Consider the following 16,122-nt stretch of genomic DNA (forward strand, 5'->3'; position numbering starts at 1 on the left):
TATTTGTTCCCCATTTGCGTTAAGACGCAGTGCGAGTTTCCTTTCGAAAGGGAATGTCTCAGGTTACGCATGTAACCATGGTTCCCTGAGAACAGGGAACGAGACACTGCGTCTCCCTGCCATGCCTCGGGGGCCGCCTGCTGAACAGTCCCTTCAGACGATAAGTGGATGACTTGTTCTCTAGGCGCCCCTTATGTGCGTTCGGGTCGCACTAGTAGTGACGTCATAGGCTGTCGCCGGCGAATACGATTGCTGTGATTTGATAGCGTTTCAGACACTGGTTCCCGCTAAGGCATTCCCCATATGCGTTAAGACGCAGTGTCTCGTTCCCTGTTCTCAGGGAACCATGGTTACATTTACATTTAGTCATTTAGCAGACGCTTTTCTCCAAAGCGACTTACAAATGAGAATAGTAGAAGCAATCAAATCAACATGAGTACAACAGTATGTAAGTGCCGTGTCAAGTCACAGTTTCATCAGTAAAGTGCTCGTAGCAAGGTTAGGTTTTTTTTTTTTTTTTAAATATATACGCAAATAGATGGAGAAAGAATAGAAAATCGAAAAAAAGAAAAGTAAAATATAAATAAAAAAGTGCTATATTACTGGGTCAAGTGTTGACGAAAAAGATATGTCTTTAGCAGTTTTTTGAAAATGGCTAAAGACTGCGAGCAGCAATTGGCAGCCAATGCAAACTGATGAAGAGAGGTGTGACATGCGCTCTCTTCAGTTCGTTAAAGACCAGTCTTGCTGCAGCATTCTGGATCAGTTGTAGAGGCTTGACAGTGCGTGCTGGAAGGCCTGCCAAGAGAGCATTACAATAGTCCAGTCAAGAGCTTGGACAAGAATTTGTGTGGAAAGCTCCGATAGGAAGGGTCTAATCTTCCTAATTTTGTACAGAGCAAATCTGCAGGACCAGGCCGTTGTAGCGATGTGATCTGTGAAGCTTAAACAATCATCCATTACCACTCCAAGGTTCCTGGCCGTCCTGGAAGGAGTTATGGTTGACGACCCAAGTTGAATGGAAAGGTTATGATGAAGTGTTGGGTTGGCACCGACCACAAGCAGTTCCTTTTTTGCAAGGTTGAGTTGAAGGTTGTGGTCCTTCATCCAGGCAGAAATAGCTGTCAGGCAGGCTGCGATGTGACCAGCAACTGTCGGATCATCTGGTTTGAATGAGAGGTAGAGATGTGTGTCATCAGCATAACAGTGATAGGAAAAACCATGTTCCTGAATGACAGATCCTAGTGATGACATGTAGATGGAGAAGAGAAGTGGTCCAAGCACAGAGCCCTGAGGTACCCCAGTAGCAAGATGATGCGACTTGGACACCTCACCTCTCCAAGATACCCTGATGGACCTACCTAAGAGGTAAGACTCGAACCACTGGAGTGCGGTTCCTGAGATGCCCTTCGACCTGAAGGTTGACAGGAGGATCTGGTGGTTAACTGTGTCAAAAGCAGCAGACAGATCCAGTAAGATGAGTACTGTGATGAAGACGAGCCCACCAGCTCGCCTTCGGGGAGGAAATGTGAGTCCGTGAGGGGATGTAAAAAAAAAGGATGGCTCACTCGCAGAAGCACTTTTGTGCAAAGTGCAGTTTATTTACAGTGCCAAAAAGTTAGTCCACAGTGAAGAATATATACAAGTGTCCACAAAAATGACAAAAATACCAAAAACCAACAAAAAGGGAAAATAAACCAGAAAATAATCCAACAACGATATATACAAGCAATAAACAGGTATCCACAATATACAAAAAGGGTTTGGGGTTTGCTCGAGGCACCACGGTAGCACTCTTGCGTCGACTTGGTAAACAAGTACTGTCTTTAGGTTTGGCCTGGCTTATATAGGCCAAACCCCGCCCCTTTTTGGGCCACCCCATCTTTGGGTACATATAACATGTAATACACATCCAAAATACTTCATCTATTTAACATTCAATATGACAACCAACAATTATTAATTCCTAAATATATATATATATATATATATATATATATATATATTACTAATAAACACATAATCCATTCACACATAATACACTTAACACATAATCTGGACATTTAAATACCCAGTCAAACACCCATTCACATTAGACAATGGTTTCGTCAGCTTCCGGTTGCGCTGCGCCGGCGCGACCAGGCCATGACGTCATAAGCGGCCGTCGCTCGATCGTTCGGTTTGGCCAGCGCAGCGTTTCCCACCAGAAGACTGACTACGCCCACATCGACAAACAGCACAGAGACGAAACAAGACGACAAGTGCAGTTTAGGTGTATGAAATGACCGGGAAATGGATATGGAATGGATGGCGGGAAGAGAGTGGAGAAATGGGAGAATGTCCATGTGCTATCGGGATTGCGTGTGCACCCGCTACTACGATAGCGGCAACGGCCGGGAGGAACGATATACAGAGAATGAATGAGGTAAGTATGCAGGGGTATGTGTGTGTGTGTGTGCACGCCAGTGCTGCTTCCCCAGCGGTGGCAGCTAATGTGACTTTATCACATCATTTTCCCCCTCTCCAAGCCGCGTACTGGCCGGAAACCTGGACAGGTAGTCGGCTACCACATTGAGTCTGCCAGGCCGGTGCCGTATGTTAAAGCGGTATGGCTGCAAAGCGAGGTACCACCGTGTGACTCTGGCATTGTGGTCCTTCATGGACTGGATCCAGGTTAGGGCCCTGTGGTCGGTTTCTAGGTCGAACTCTCGCCCAAGGAGGTAGTAGCGCAAGCTGTCTAGGGACCACTTGATGGCAAGACCTTCCTTCTCGATCGCCGAATATCTAGTCTCCCTGGGCAGTAGCTTGCAGCTGAGGTAAACAACTGGCCTCTCTTCTCCAGTGGTTCCCTGGGCAAAAACCGCACCAATCCCCGTTGCAGAAGCGTCTACTTGCACCAGGAACCTCTGAGAAAAGTCTGGACTCTGCAGGACTGGACTGGAGCACATCTTGTCTTTTAGAGTAGTGAAAGCTGTTTCACACTCATCGGTCCATGGGATGGGGTTCATCACCGTTTTGGACAACAGGTTGGTCAACAGGTTGGTCAGGGGAGCCGCAATGGAAGCAAAGTTTGGTACGAATCGCCTGTACCAGCCCACCAGTCCTAGGAATGATCTCACTTCTTTCTTAGTCTTTGGTTGTGGGCTCCTTCGGATTGCCTCCACCTTGTCCATCTGTGGTCTCAGTTGTCCGTTGCCCAGGTGATACCCCAGGTAGTTTGCCTCTTGCCTTGCCCACTCACATTTTGAAACATTTAATGTCAATCCTGCTTCCTCTATCCTCTTTAGGGTTTGTTGGAGGTGTTGGAGATGCTCTGCCCAAGAGTTGCTATGTATTACCACGTCATCCAGGTATGCTGCAGACCAGTCTTCACAGCCTTGGAGGACTCAATCCATCAGTCTCTGGAATGTGGCCGGTGCCCCGTGCAGGCCAAAAGGAAAGACCGTGAATTGATATAGTCCTAGCGGAGTTCGGAATGCGGTGTAGGGTCTGGACTCAGGGTTGAGGGGTACTTGCCAGTATCCCTTGCACAGGTCTAACGTGGTGATGTACTGTGCTCTTCCAATTTTCTCCAGCAGATCGTCTATTCTTGGCATGGGGTATGCATCAAACTTAGACTGGGCGTTGAGCTTGCGGAAGTCGATGCAGACACGCAGGGATCCATCTTTCTTTGGGACGATCACCATGAGGCTGCTCCACTCACTTGTTGAAGGCTCAATCACCCCTAACTCCTTCATCACCTTGATCTCCTCCTTTAAGGGTTCCACCAGCCTCTCAGGCACCCGCTAAGGACGTTGGCGTGATGGTGTCGGATCGGAAAGGTGGATGGTATGTTGGGTCAGCTCAGTCCGTCCAGGCCTCTGACAGAACAAAGCAGGAAACTGGTTCAGGAGGTGCTGCAGCTCTTCCCTCTTGGAGTCTTCTAGCTGCGCTAGGCTCACCACAGACGGCTGTCTCTTTGCATCCTCCAATTCCTCTTCCTCTTCCACCTCCACCTTCCTCACCAGAAGAGATGTTTCTGGTCCCTTACCGGGGGATGATTGTGAAGTTGCTTGTGCCAGTCTCAGGGCTTCAGTGACTGAGAGCACTCTTGAAGCCAGACTGGTTGTCGTCAAGGAGGTTGTTCTGTGTGGGATAAGTAGACAGTTGGTTGAACACAACTCTCTCAAGTGTCTTCGCAATGAATGGAAGAAGGGATACCGGTCTATAGTTTTCTAAAAGTGCTGGATTCAGAGTGGGTTTTTTAAGCAGTGGTGTAATCCTAGCCTGCTTAAAAGCTGTGGGAAATGTACTAGTGTGAAGAGAAGAATTGATCATGTGAGTGAGTGCAGGTACAATTGAGGAGGAGATGGCCTGAAGAAGATGAGTGGGGATAGGGTCAAGCGGACAGGTAGTAGGGTGATTGGAAAGGATGAGTTTGGAGACATCTGCCTCAGAGAGCAAAGAGAAGGAGGGGAGAATTTGTGTGTTTTCTGTTAAGATGTTATTGTCAGTATGTGGTGTGGAGAATTGGCCGCTGATGGTTGTTATTTTATGTGTGAAGAATCTGGCAAAGTCATCTGCTGTAAGAGCTGATGTGGGAGGGAGGGGAGGCGGGCAAAGAAGAGGAGAGAAAGTTTTGAAAAGTGTGCGGGAATCAGTAGAATTGTTAATTTTATTGTGATAGTACGTGGTTTTAGCATTGGAGACATTTGTAGAGAAAGAAGAAAGGAGTGACTGATAGAAGCTAAGATCAGTAGGATCTTTAGATTTGCGCCACTTCCTCTCTGCAGCCCTGAGTCTAGACCGATGTTCACGGAGAACATTGGATAGCCAGGGGGCAGAGGGGGTGGCGCGGGCTGGTCTGGATGAGAGGGGGCAGAAGACATCTAAGCAAGATGTTAGCATGGTGCAAAGAGTGTCAGTAGCATTGTTAGTGTCCAGAGATGAGAACTGATTAGGGGGAGGAAGTGTGGATGAGACCAAAGAGGATAGGTCGGAGGGTAAGAGTGAGCGTACATGCGTAACCTGAGACGTTTCCTCCATTAGTATTTTATACTCCACTTCCTTTGCTGCCAGTTCTGCAGCTGCTTCAGCATGTTTTGAAGCTACACACGAAGATGCAGTACGATGACTTAACTGGGCAGAAGACTTCAAGAGGTTCTTTTAAGTGATGTTTTACATGAACTGCATCAAATTTGTCAAAGCCTGAAATTCTTTCATAAGCAACCTTCATTATATCTGTTGTCACTGCCTCACAAGCATCGATACGACATCTCAATTTAGTAGATGGTGTAACATGGTTTCTAACTTCAACATAGAGGTGCATAACATTCTCCTTTTCCTCTTCCAGGGTGTCAATGAGAGATGCTAACTGGCTCTCAGTAATATCAGACTTAAGTTGATCTCTGGTATTGCGTGCTAACATTTTCCATTTTTCATACATGGAGATAAGCTTTCCTTCTTTCTTTTGAATTTCATCTCTTTAAAATGCAAGTTTTTTTTCAGTAGGATTTCTTGGATGAACAGAATGTCAAGGACCCTGAGTTTCTCCTAAATCTCCTTGCAGTTTACTTTTAAGTTCACTCAAAGTTTGTTCTTTAACCTCAGTTGTCTCTATTATCTATTGTCTCTCTACGCTATCTGCTGATGTTTGATATTCATTGTTAAGGGTTTCAATATCATGTTGGAGACTATTAATCTGCCTTTTACATTCAACATTATCAAAAGAACAATTTAACTCTGACATTAAATTAACTCTGATACATGTCCAACACAGTTAAAAAGTATTTAATTTCCCAAACAGTATAAAATCACCTGTAGCGTCAAATGTAACCTTCTTTTTTTTTTTAGAAAAATATTTTCCTTAAAACACGTATAATTATATTTTCTTCATACACAACAAACGATTTTACAGTTTCTTTCAAAGTCACTGAAAATTTATAAACCCTTATTTTAACCTTAAGGAGAATGTCTTTTGTTGGTTAAATGTTTCACCTTGATATCCGTTTGCTGTTGTAGATGTGTGTCAAACAATAAATGTCACCTGAAGAAGAACACAGCCTTATCCGTAATGTGTCGGTTAATGTGTTGTAATGTGTCGGTTAATCCTCCCTTTCAGCCGTAATTATACGTAAACGATCCTCAGTTGACCATCAGAAATCAATCCGCTGCCCATGAACGCTCACTCCTTAAAGACCCGTCAGCGTGGACACCGGTCATTTATGCAGCATACTTCAACAACGAATAGCCAAGCTCTTACTGTTGCTACCCTACTAGAATGATGGTCAAATACTCCTTAAACTGATGTTTCCATTAGCGTTTTATTCGTGACACTCATGTAGACACTGTAAGAGCTACAGCGAACACACAAAAACAAAAAAAAACAAACACTGTATAACTCTTACACAATAGTAAACATCACAATAAAATGATACAGTTACAAAATGATAGAAATTAAACTCATTTACCTTAAAACCCTCTAGTGAGATGCACAAAAATACAATGGGGAGAGAAAACCGTCACAGATTGCAGGCTGTATGCACACACACAGACAACTGGCGGAAATGGGTTGTGCATTATTACAGTCCAAATGTTGTGCGTCAAGTCCTTATCAAAATAAAAGTCCTTTAAAGGCAACTTAGTACAAATAAATCAATACAGACTGTAAATTCTCCTTTGTAAATTAGCGGTCCGTTACAACAGGTACAGTTGTGAAAAGACTGAGAAGACATTGTGGCAATTCTGGGCATGTCTTCCTGTATCAAGGAGTTTTGTGTTCACAGGGAGATCATGTTCCAGTAGTGCAAATGCTATCAGAGAGCCACACCATCAATTCTATTGCGAATTAGCTCACTGAATGGCAACGAGCAGGTGCTGCTGTGCCCAAAGAGGCAGTCTGTGATTTCTCCTTGGCTTTGCTTGGGGCACTGGTTAAGGCCTTCACTCCTTACCCAGACTTGAAAACATACATCAATCAGTGCTTTGGAGTCCTGGCAAGGAAGCCCGAAGACTCAAAGCTACCACCTTGCTTCATCAGAGTAGATGTTGCACACTGCATCAAGCTCATTAGCTGGTGGGAATGCCTAAGACAAAGAGGAAACAGAGTTAGAGAATTCTATCTACAAGCCATGGCACAGCTTTTACAATCTGACACACTGGAAGATACAAGGGAGCTCATTCATTCAATTGCAGTTGTTGCCTTCAGTGAATCAGAAGGAAATGATTACAAAGGTTTACCTGTTGTCTCAGAAACATGCAAAACACAACTGAAGAGATGATTTGCAGAGGGGGTCTTGACATGTGTCACTGAAGATGACCATTTAACAGAGGTGACCAGAATCGAGGAGACACTCCATACAGATCTGAAAACATGGGTCACAGAAATCTGTGAAGAAAGTAAGATGATTGCGGCACATCATGGTGACAGAGACAATCTACATTTCCTTCCAGAGATTGTCCCAAATATCATAAGAATGGCATGCTACCTACCTCTTTGGACAGCTGTGATGGTTCCACACTTCAAAAGTGTACACAACACAGCAAGCTCTGTGGAGGCTGAATTTAAAAACATAAAACATGGTCTCTTCAAACATGAAAGCCTCACCATCCAAATTGAACGTTTTGTCATACGCCACCTTGAGTTTCTTGAGGAAAACATGAGGCTGTCCTCTGCACCGGTGAAGACAACAGAGCACACTGAGACAAAGAATCAGAAGACAAAAACTGCCCATAGTGAGCAGGACACAGAGGTTAAACAACAATCAGTGGAGGAAGACCCTGTTGAAAACTGGAAAGGCCTCGGTGTTCCTCCAAAAAAATGACTGTCTTACCTGACCCCTTGCTCTGAGAGGTTGCATGCAGACATAAACCTGAAAAGAAAAAAGACAAAAATTAATGTCCTAAAAAATGGCAACTACCAGGCTATCAAGCCCAATGTGGTTGACAAAATGCTTGTTAGTGTTGTAAGACTTGATTTTCCTGCTAAGACAAAAACTGAGATCAAACACCCTGCAATAAAGCAATAAAACTCATCTGGATAGAAGATCACTGAAAGTTTTCTAAGAATGCATATGTACTATGTATGATGTATCTTGTGAATCTTTTTTTTTTTTCACTTTCATGTTTGGTATCATTTTAAATGTCTCAGTGCAATTGATAAAATGGTCTCAATTTCACAGCAGTCACTTGTATTATGAGTAAGATTGAAAACTTATTAGAATTCTGTTCTCCTTTTTAGTTGTTGTCTTTTCAAGATATCTGTTAACTCTCTTCTCTCCCACAAAAACAGGTGTTGGTGTAGTAAATATTTACAATCCTTTTGTTCTGGTCTGGATATTTAAGGGAAGGTGGCAGAGCAGCCATTTGGGACATTTTGTAGCTAGAGACCCCCACGCTGTGATGTGTCAGTGTCTTAAAAACACTCACACACCACTGTGTGTATGCATTTCTTACTCTTAGAGTCATCTTTGAGCAATTGATGTTATGTATTTATTAGGGCCCGAGCACCAAAGTGCGAGGACCCTATTGGATTTCCTCCGTTTATTAGGGCCCGAGCACCGATGGTGAGAGGACCCTATTGGGATTGCTCCGTTTATTATTATGGCCCAAGCCACTAAGGCGCAGGGGCCTATTGTTCTCCTAAGGATTATTATTATTTTATTTTTTTTTCAACCTCCCAGGGCATTTTGGGGGCCTTAACGTGCTCAAAAACTCTTGAAAATTGGCACACACATTGGAATCTGCTGCCATTAGGACGCCGCAGAGGCTGGTACCCGGGCGTGGCACAGGGGCTCGACAGCGCCCCCTTGAATGGGATCCGAAAACTTGGCCATATATCAAACACGCTTGCATGTATTAGTATGAAACTCAGTACACATAAAGACCTCATCGGGCCTAACAACTTCCGTGCTCTAAGTTATACGCCAGCTCAACAGGAGGCAACAAATTTATGACGAGAAAAGGTAAACAGGAAATGTGTTATAATATCTGCATACATTGATTGATTTTGATCAAACGTCAGCTGTGTGTTCGTTGTACAAGGCTGATCACATGGATGTGACTATTGTGAGTCAAGTTATAGCGCCACCAACTGGCAGCAGGAAGTGTGTCACTTTCAACTTGCTTTGAGATCACCCTCTTATTTTTACCCGATTTGCTTCAAACTTTATCAGAATAATGTCAAAACATGGCAGACGTAGACCTTTGAAAAGAATTGTGATATCTCAAACACCGTTACCATGACAATGCATCAAACTTTAATATTCGTTTTGGAAGCTTTTGAGACTCTTAACATGCTTCAAATTGCATGAAACTCAATACACACATCAGAGATGTCAACCAGTAGACATGGGCAAAACCGTAGAAATGGGCGGGGAGCTGGGCCTCTATAGCGCCACCTTTTGACAAAAGTGGGGGGTTAGTTTAACCTGCAGTCACCAAACTCGGTACACATATTGGTCTCATTAAGCCAGACAACTTTCTAATTTACAGTCATTAGCTCCGACCAACAGGAAGTCAGATATTTTGGTTTGAATGTGGATTTTTTTGAATAAACATGCTCTGAATTTTAAACTACTACTTCTAGGGGGTTTATTCGATTCAGACCAAACATTTTTTACCATGGTGCTAAGACATTGAAGATGTTAAATTGAGAACGGATAATGGATATCTCGAACGGTGTTGCCATGGTGATAGATTGAAGTAATGTCAAAAAAGGGAAATGGAATGACTCATATTTTCTATAAAAAAACACTATACACAATTAATTTATATATAGAATAATACAAATGTTTGAAGTAAACAATTCAGTAAACTTTTTTCAATTCAAAAAGCATGTGTGAGTTAAAAATAGGCAGATTAATTATAGCTGTTTGAAAAATGGATACATGTCATACATAGAGTAACAACTAGAGGGCAGCATATATCTATTTTTAAACAGGGTTGGATAAATCAAGCAATAGATCAATAGTTTAGATACATGGAACAATGATTTCTTTTTTATTTTATACTGTATGTGCAGGTATATTTAAACATTTATAAAAGACTACTTTATGTCACAATTTAGATGGGTTTTTTGTTGTTGTTGTTGTTTAAAATGATCTTCTCAGTCTGTCTCTGTCTCTCTCTCTGTCCTCCCCCTCGCTCCCTCAGTCTCACTCATTATCTCTGTGTGTGTGTGTGTGTCTGTCAGTTTTACACCCTTGATCAGTTCTTTAACCCTTTTCTTGCAGACTCACTGTCCTTCAGAGTTTAGTGCCAACCCTAATCAAACACACTCGAAGCAGCTAATCAAGCCAGTTTATTTGTAGGCCACTGACAATATAGTATTATATTATTAGTTTGATAATTAAGTTAATTAAAATATAAAAACACACTGCAAATGATAACTTCACACTCATTTAAAATTGAACTATGACACTATATCACTATTTGGACAGGACTACTTTTCTAAATGACACGAGATACAATTCTTATTACCCGACAACTGTGATTACATGTATTGATTCAGACAAGACTAGATTTTTTTTTTTTTTTTTTTTTACAAAGGAGAGTGTGTGTTTTGTAGACATGGGCGTTACAGAAGTTCATGTCCTGTGTTTGCGAGCATCACGTACGACGCATATGTTTTTAAATTAATTATTTATTGATATAATTCTAATTTATTCAAAATCCATATTTACATAAATTTCACATGATTTAATAAAGGTGGCTGTTTATAAAAAACTTGTATAAGTGAGCAGAAAAATCTAGACACGTACCTTACTCTTACCTGAGACAGATATTAAAATCATCTTTGCAAGTTCTGTGATTTGGCTCTATTTATTAATTTTATAATATTTTTATTTTTACATCAAATACCACCCATACTGAAATTAAATGAAAGCATGATTTTGGTGCATAAGATTGGTGCGCAAACAACAGCTCAGGGAGGTCAAAAAACACATGGAGTGTTAGGGTAATATAACATCAGCAATCACAGAAATTCACATTACACTGGATTAGATTTCTCAAAGTACTGTTGAGTTTGCGCAAATAACAGTAGGTAGTTTGCTCTGGAATTTTTATAGTGGTTGTCTGAGAAAAACAAAAACATGACAGATTAGGATGGTGGTTTGTGATCACAGAGACACCAGCTGCTGCAGTAAATGTGGTCTGAATTTGACATAGACCTTTTATGTTTAACCGTTTTAAATGCCCATTGCCCACCGTGCACAGTTGCCCTGAAGCCACCGGGGTGGCGGTGCCACCAGGCTTGGGCCCGTCATCGCTGCTTGCAGCTATATTTATTATTATTCTTCTCCAAAGTGAATCACTTTTTGGAGGGCCTAAATGTGCTCGAAAACTCATGAAACTTTACACACGCGTCAGAAGTGGTGAAAATTTACGTCTGTTATGGGTTGCAGAATTAGGCGTGGCAAAATGGCTCAATAGCGCCACCTAACGAAGTGCCCCCCGCGCTACATTTCACTTTGATTTTGAAATTCGGTACACACATTTAACAGCCCAATACCTACAAAAAAGTCTCGTGGAGCAAAATCTGAAACCGAACAGGAAGTCAGATATTTTGAATTAACTTGCCATTTTTTGCCATTTCCAGACGTTGTACTTTAACGAACTCCTCTTAGAGCTTTAATCAGATCAATGTCATATTTGGTCAGTCTAATCTAAAGACCTTTGCAACGTTAAATTGCGAAGATCTTGACTTTTCGCTGAAGGGTGTCTTTGTGGCGGCCTGACAAATTTCGATGTTCTGCCATGAAATACGAAGTTGTTGTAACTCAGACATACAATGTCCAATCTGCCCCCAAACCCTAACACTTCTCCATGTGTTTTTTGACCTCCCTGAGCTGTTGTTTGCGCACCAATCTTATACACCAAAATCATTTAATTTCAGTATGGGTGGTATTTGATGTAAAAATAAAAATATTATAAAATTAATAAATAGAGCCAAATGTTTTATTAGAGTCCTGGCCTGAAGACATCTACATGGCAATATTGCAATATTCAGTTATAGTCATAGCGCCACCTGTGGGCAACAGGAAATGACATGTTTTACACTGTGATTAACTCCTCATACAGATTTAACCAGAACCATATCATATGTTGTCAGTCTAATCTTAAGACCTTAGCGTTGATAAATATCAAAGATCTTGAGGTTTCGTTGAAGGGCGTGTCCGTGGCGGCCTGACAAAGTCTGATGTTTCGCCATGAAAGAGGAAGCTGTTGTAACTCAGGCATACTATGTCCGATCTGCCCCAAACTTCACATGTGTGATAAGAGTCCTGGCCTAAAGACATCTATATGACAATATTCAGTTAGTCATAGCGCCACCTGCTGGCAACAGGAAATGGCATGCTTCACACTGTAATTCACTACCAGAAACACATTTCAATATGCCAAACATGCTAGAAACACGTTAAATCATGCAACACTTGGCTAAGTGCTAGTGTATGCGATTAACGCCACGAAACAGGAAGTTGTTGTAACTCAGCCATACAATGTCCGATCTGCTCCAAACTTCACACGCTTGATAATATTTCTGGCCTGAACACATCTATATCACAATATTACCACCTGTCAAAGCGCCACCTGTTGGTAGCAGGAAGTCTGGCACTTTGAAATGACTTTGCCATAATTCTGCTGTATTTACTCGCTTACATGTATTTCACCCACTGTTCACTGTTTTCCTAAGGCCAACGGGTGGCGGTGAGCCCGGGTGCGAGGGCCCCTTTATCGCTGCTTGCAGCTTTAATTAGGGCCAAAGCCAAAGGCTGAAGGCCCTATTGTTTTCCTTAGGAAATTTATTTTTTTTCTAAGTTTTTGGGGTTTTTGGCGCCCTTAACATGCTCAAAAACTCTTGAAACTTTGCACACACATCGGAATCGTCGGCCATCAGGGCCAGGCAGAAGCTGGTACCCGGGCGTGGCAGGGGGGCTCGACAGCGCCCCCTTGAATGGTGCCTAAAAAATTGGTCCATATATCAAACACGCTTGCACGTATTTGTATGAAACTCAGTACACATATAGACCTCATCGGGCCTAACAACTTTCATGCTCTAAGTTATACGCCAGCTCAACAGGAAGTCAGTTATTATGGGTTGTTTGGAAAACGCATGCTCTGGAATTTGATATACTCCTCCTAGACGATTAATCCGATCACCACCAAACTCAGTCAGCATAGAGTCAAGACATTGAGGATGCTAAATTGCAATCAGATTTTTGTTATCTCGAACGGTTTGTCCGTGGCAAGGCAACGAATTTATGGCGAGAAAAGAGAAACACAAAATGTGTTATAACATCTGCATACATTGATTGATTTTCATGAAACTTCACCTGGATGTGACTACTGTGAGTCAAAGTTATAGTGCCACCAATTGGCAGCAGGAAGTGTGTCACTTTCAAAATGCTTAGAGATCACCCTATTTTTTTTACCCATTTTGTTTCAATCTTCATCAGTGTAATGTCAATACACAGCAGATATAGACCTGTGAAAAGAATCGCGATATCTCAAACACTGTTGCCATGGCAACGCATCAAACTTTAATTTTCATTTTGGATGCTTTTGAGATGCTTAGCATGCTTCAAATTGCATGAAACTCGATACAAACATTAGAGATGTCAACCAGTAGGCACGGGCAAAGCCGTAGAAACAGGTGGGGAGGAGGGCCTCTATAGCGCCATCTTTTGTCAAAAGTGGGGGGGTTAGTTTAAACTACAGTCACCAAACTCGGTACACATATTGTTCTCATTAAGCCAGACAACTTTCTAATTTACAGTCATTAGCTCCGACCAAAAGGAAGTCAGATATTTTGGTTTGAATGTGGATTTTTCACACACACACACACACACAGACGTAGACTTTCTCTCTCTGTCCAACCCCCCACCCCCTCCCTCCTCCTCCTCCTCCTCCTCTCCCCCTCACTCCTACAGTCTGTGTGTGCATGTGTGTGAGTGAGAGAGAGAATGACTTTTACACCCTTGATCTGTTATTGATCTTTTATTGCAGACTCACTGTGCTTTAGAGTTTAGTGCCAACTAAAGCAGCTAACTAAATGCCAACTGAAGCAGCTAATCAAGCCAGTGTATTTGTAGGCCACTGACAACATAGTATTACATTATTAGTTTGATAATTAGGTTAATTAAAATATAAAAACACACTGTAAATGATAACTTCACACTCATCTGAAATTGAACTATGACACTATATTACTATTAGTACAGGACTAGTTTTCTAAATGTCGTTCGAGTTACAATTATTATTTTTAAATTAATTATTTATTGATATAATTCAAATTTATTAAAATAAAATCTTTAAGTAAATTTCACAAGATTATAAAAGTGGCTGTTTAAAATAAACTTGAATAAGTGAGCAGAAAAATCTACCTTACTATTACCTGAGACTGATATTAAAATAGTCTTTGCAGGTTCTGTGATTTGGCTATATTTATTAATTTTTTTAATTTTATTTTTGAACTTATACCACACACATTAAAATTAAATGAAAGCATGCTTTTGGTGCATAAGATTGGTGCACAAACAACAGCTCAGGGAGGTCAAAAAACACATGAAGAGAAGTGTTAGGATTATACATCAGCAATCACAGACATTCGCATTAAGGCTGGATTAGATTTCTCAGAGCACTGTGGAGTTTGCACAAATAACAGTATGTAATTTGCTCTAGAATTTTTATAGGGGTTGTGTGAGAAAAAACACAGACATGTCAGATTAGTATGATATTCTGCACTCATTTGAAATTGACATAACATTCTATGACTTGAAAGTCATTTCAGTTTAAATGATCCCATGGATGTGACTGTTGTGGTTTGTGATCATAGGAGCATCAGCTGCTGCAGTAAATGTGGTGTGAATTTGACATAGTCCCTTTTATATTTAACTGTTTTAAATGCCCACTGCCCACCGTGCACAGCTGCCCTGAAGCCACCGGGGTGGCGGTGCCATCGGGCTTTGGCCCATCATCGCTGCTTGCAGCTATATTTAGGGTCCAAGCCACTAATGGCGCAGGGCCCTCTTGATCCCCTAAGGATTATTATTATTATTAGGGCCCAAGCCACTAATGGCGCAGGGCCCTATTGTTTTTCTAAGGATTATTATGATTATTATTATTATTTTTATTTTTTTTTCTGTCATCCGGGGCTTTTTGGGAGCCTTACCATGCTCAAAAACTCTTGAAACTTTGCACACACATCGGAATCCGCGGCCATCAGGGCCGGGCAGAAGTTGGTATCCGGGCGTGGCAGAGGAGCTCGACAGCGCCCCCTTGAATGGGCTCCGAAAACTTGGTCCATATATCAAACACGCTTGCACGTATTAGTATGAAACTAAGTACACATATAGACCTCATCAGGCCTAACAACTTTTGTGCTCTAAGTTGTACGCCAACTCAACAGGAAGTCAGTTATTATGGGTTGTTTTAAAAATGCATGCTCTGGAATTTGATATACTCCTCCTAGGCTATTAATCCGATCACCACCAAACTCGGTCCGCATGGAGGCAAGACACTGATGATGTAAAATTGCCAGTGGATTTTTGATATCTCGAATGGTTTGGCCGTGGCGAGGCAACAAATTTATGGCGAGAAAATGGAAAAAGGAAGTGTGATATAATGTCTGCATATATTGATTGATTTTTATGAAGCTTCAGCTGTGTGTTCGTTGTAGGAGTCCAATCACATGGATGTGACTATTGTGAGTCAAAGTTATAGCGCCACCAACTGGCAGCAGGAATTGTGTCACTTTCAAAATGCTTAGAGATCACCCTCTTATATTTACCCAATGTGCTTCAAACTTCATCACAATAATGTCAAGACACGGTGAATGTAGACCTTTGTAAAGAATTGTGATATCTCAAACACTTTTGCCATGGCAATGCATCAAACTTTAATATTCGTTTTGGAAGCTTTTGAGACTCTTAGTATGCTTCAAATTGCATGAAACTCGATACACACGTCAGAGATGTCAGCCAGCAGACATGGGCAAAACCCAAGAAAATGGCGGGGAGGAGGGGCTCTACAGCGCCACCTTTTGACAAAAGTGGGGGGGTTAGTTTTACCTACAGTCACCAAACTCGTTACACATATTGGTCTCATTAAGCCAGACAACTTTCTAATTTACAGTCATTAACT

The 16,122-nt window shown here is 41.8% G+C and overlaps 1 long non-coding RNA gene across 3 annotated transcripts; it reads right to left on the reverse strand.

The window, feature by feature from the left end:
• Positions 1 to 6,289: 6,289 nt before the first annotated feature.
• On the reverse strand, positions 6,290 to 13,805 carry LOC127500349 (uncharacterized). 3 transcript variants are annotated; one of them, XR_007926303.1, is made up of 4 exons: positions 7,812 to 13,805; positions 7,471 to 7,704; positions 7,219 to 7,343; positions 6,290 to 7,064 (listed from the first exon to the last, which is right to left on the reverse strand). It is a non-coding gene; the product is annotated as an uncharacterized LOC127500349 (long non-coding RNA). The 3 variants fall into 3 exon arrangements; XR_007926301.1 differs by having other exon boundaries at positions 7,471 to 13,805; XR_007926302.1 differs by having other exon boundaries at positions 7,219 to 7,366; positions 7,471 to 13,805.
• Positions 13,806 to 16,122: the final 2,317 nt, after the last annotated feature.

Source organism: Ctenopharyngodon idella, chromosome 18 (genome assembly GCF_019924925.1).
Source record: "Ctenopharyngodon idella isolate HZGC_01 chromosome 18, HZGC01, whole genome shotgun sequence".
Classification (NCBI taxonomy): domain Eukaryota; kingdom Metazoa; phylum Chordata; class Actinopteri; order Cypriniformes; family Xenocyprididae; genus Ctenopharyngodon; species Ctenopharyngodon idella.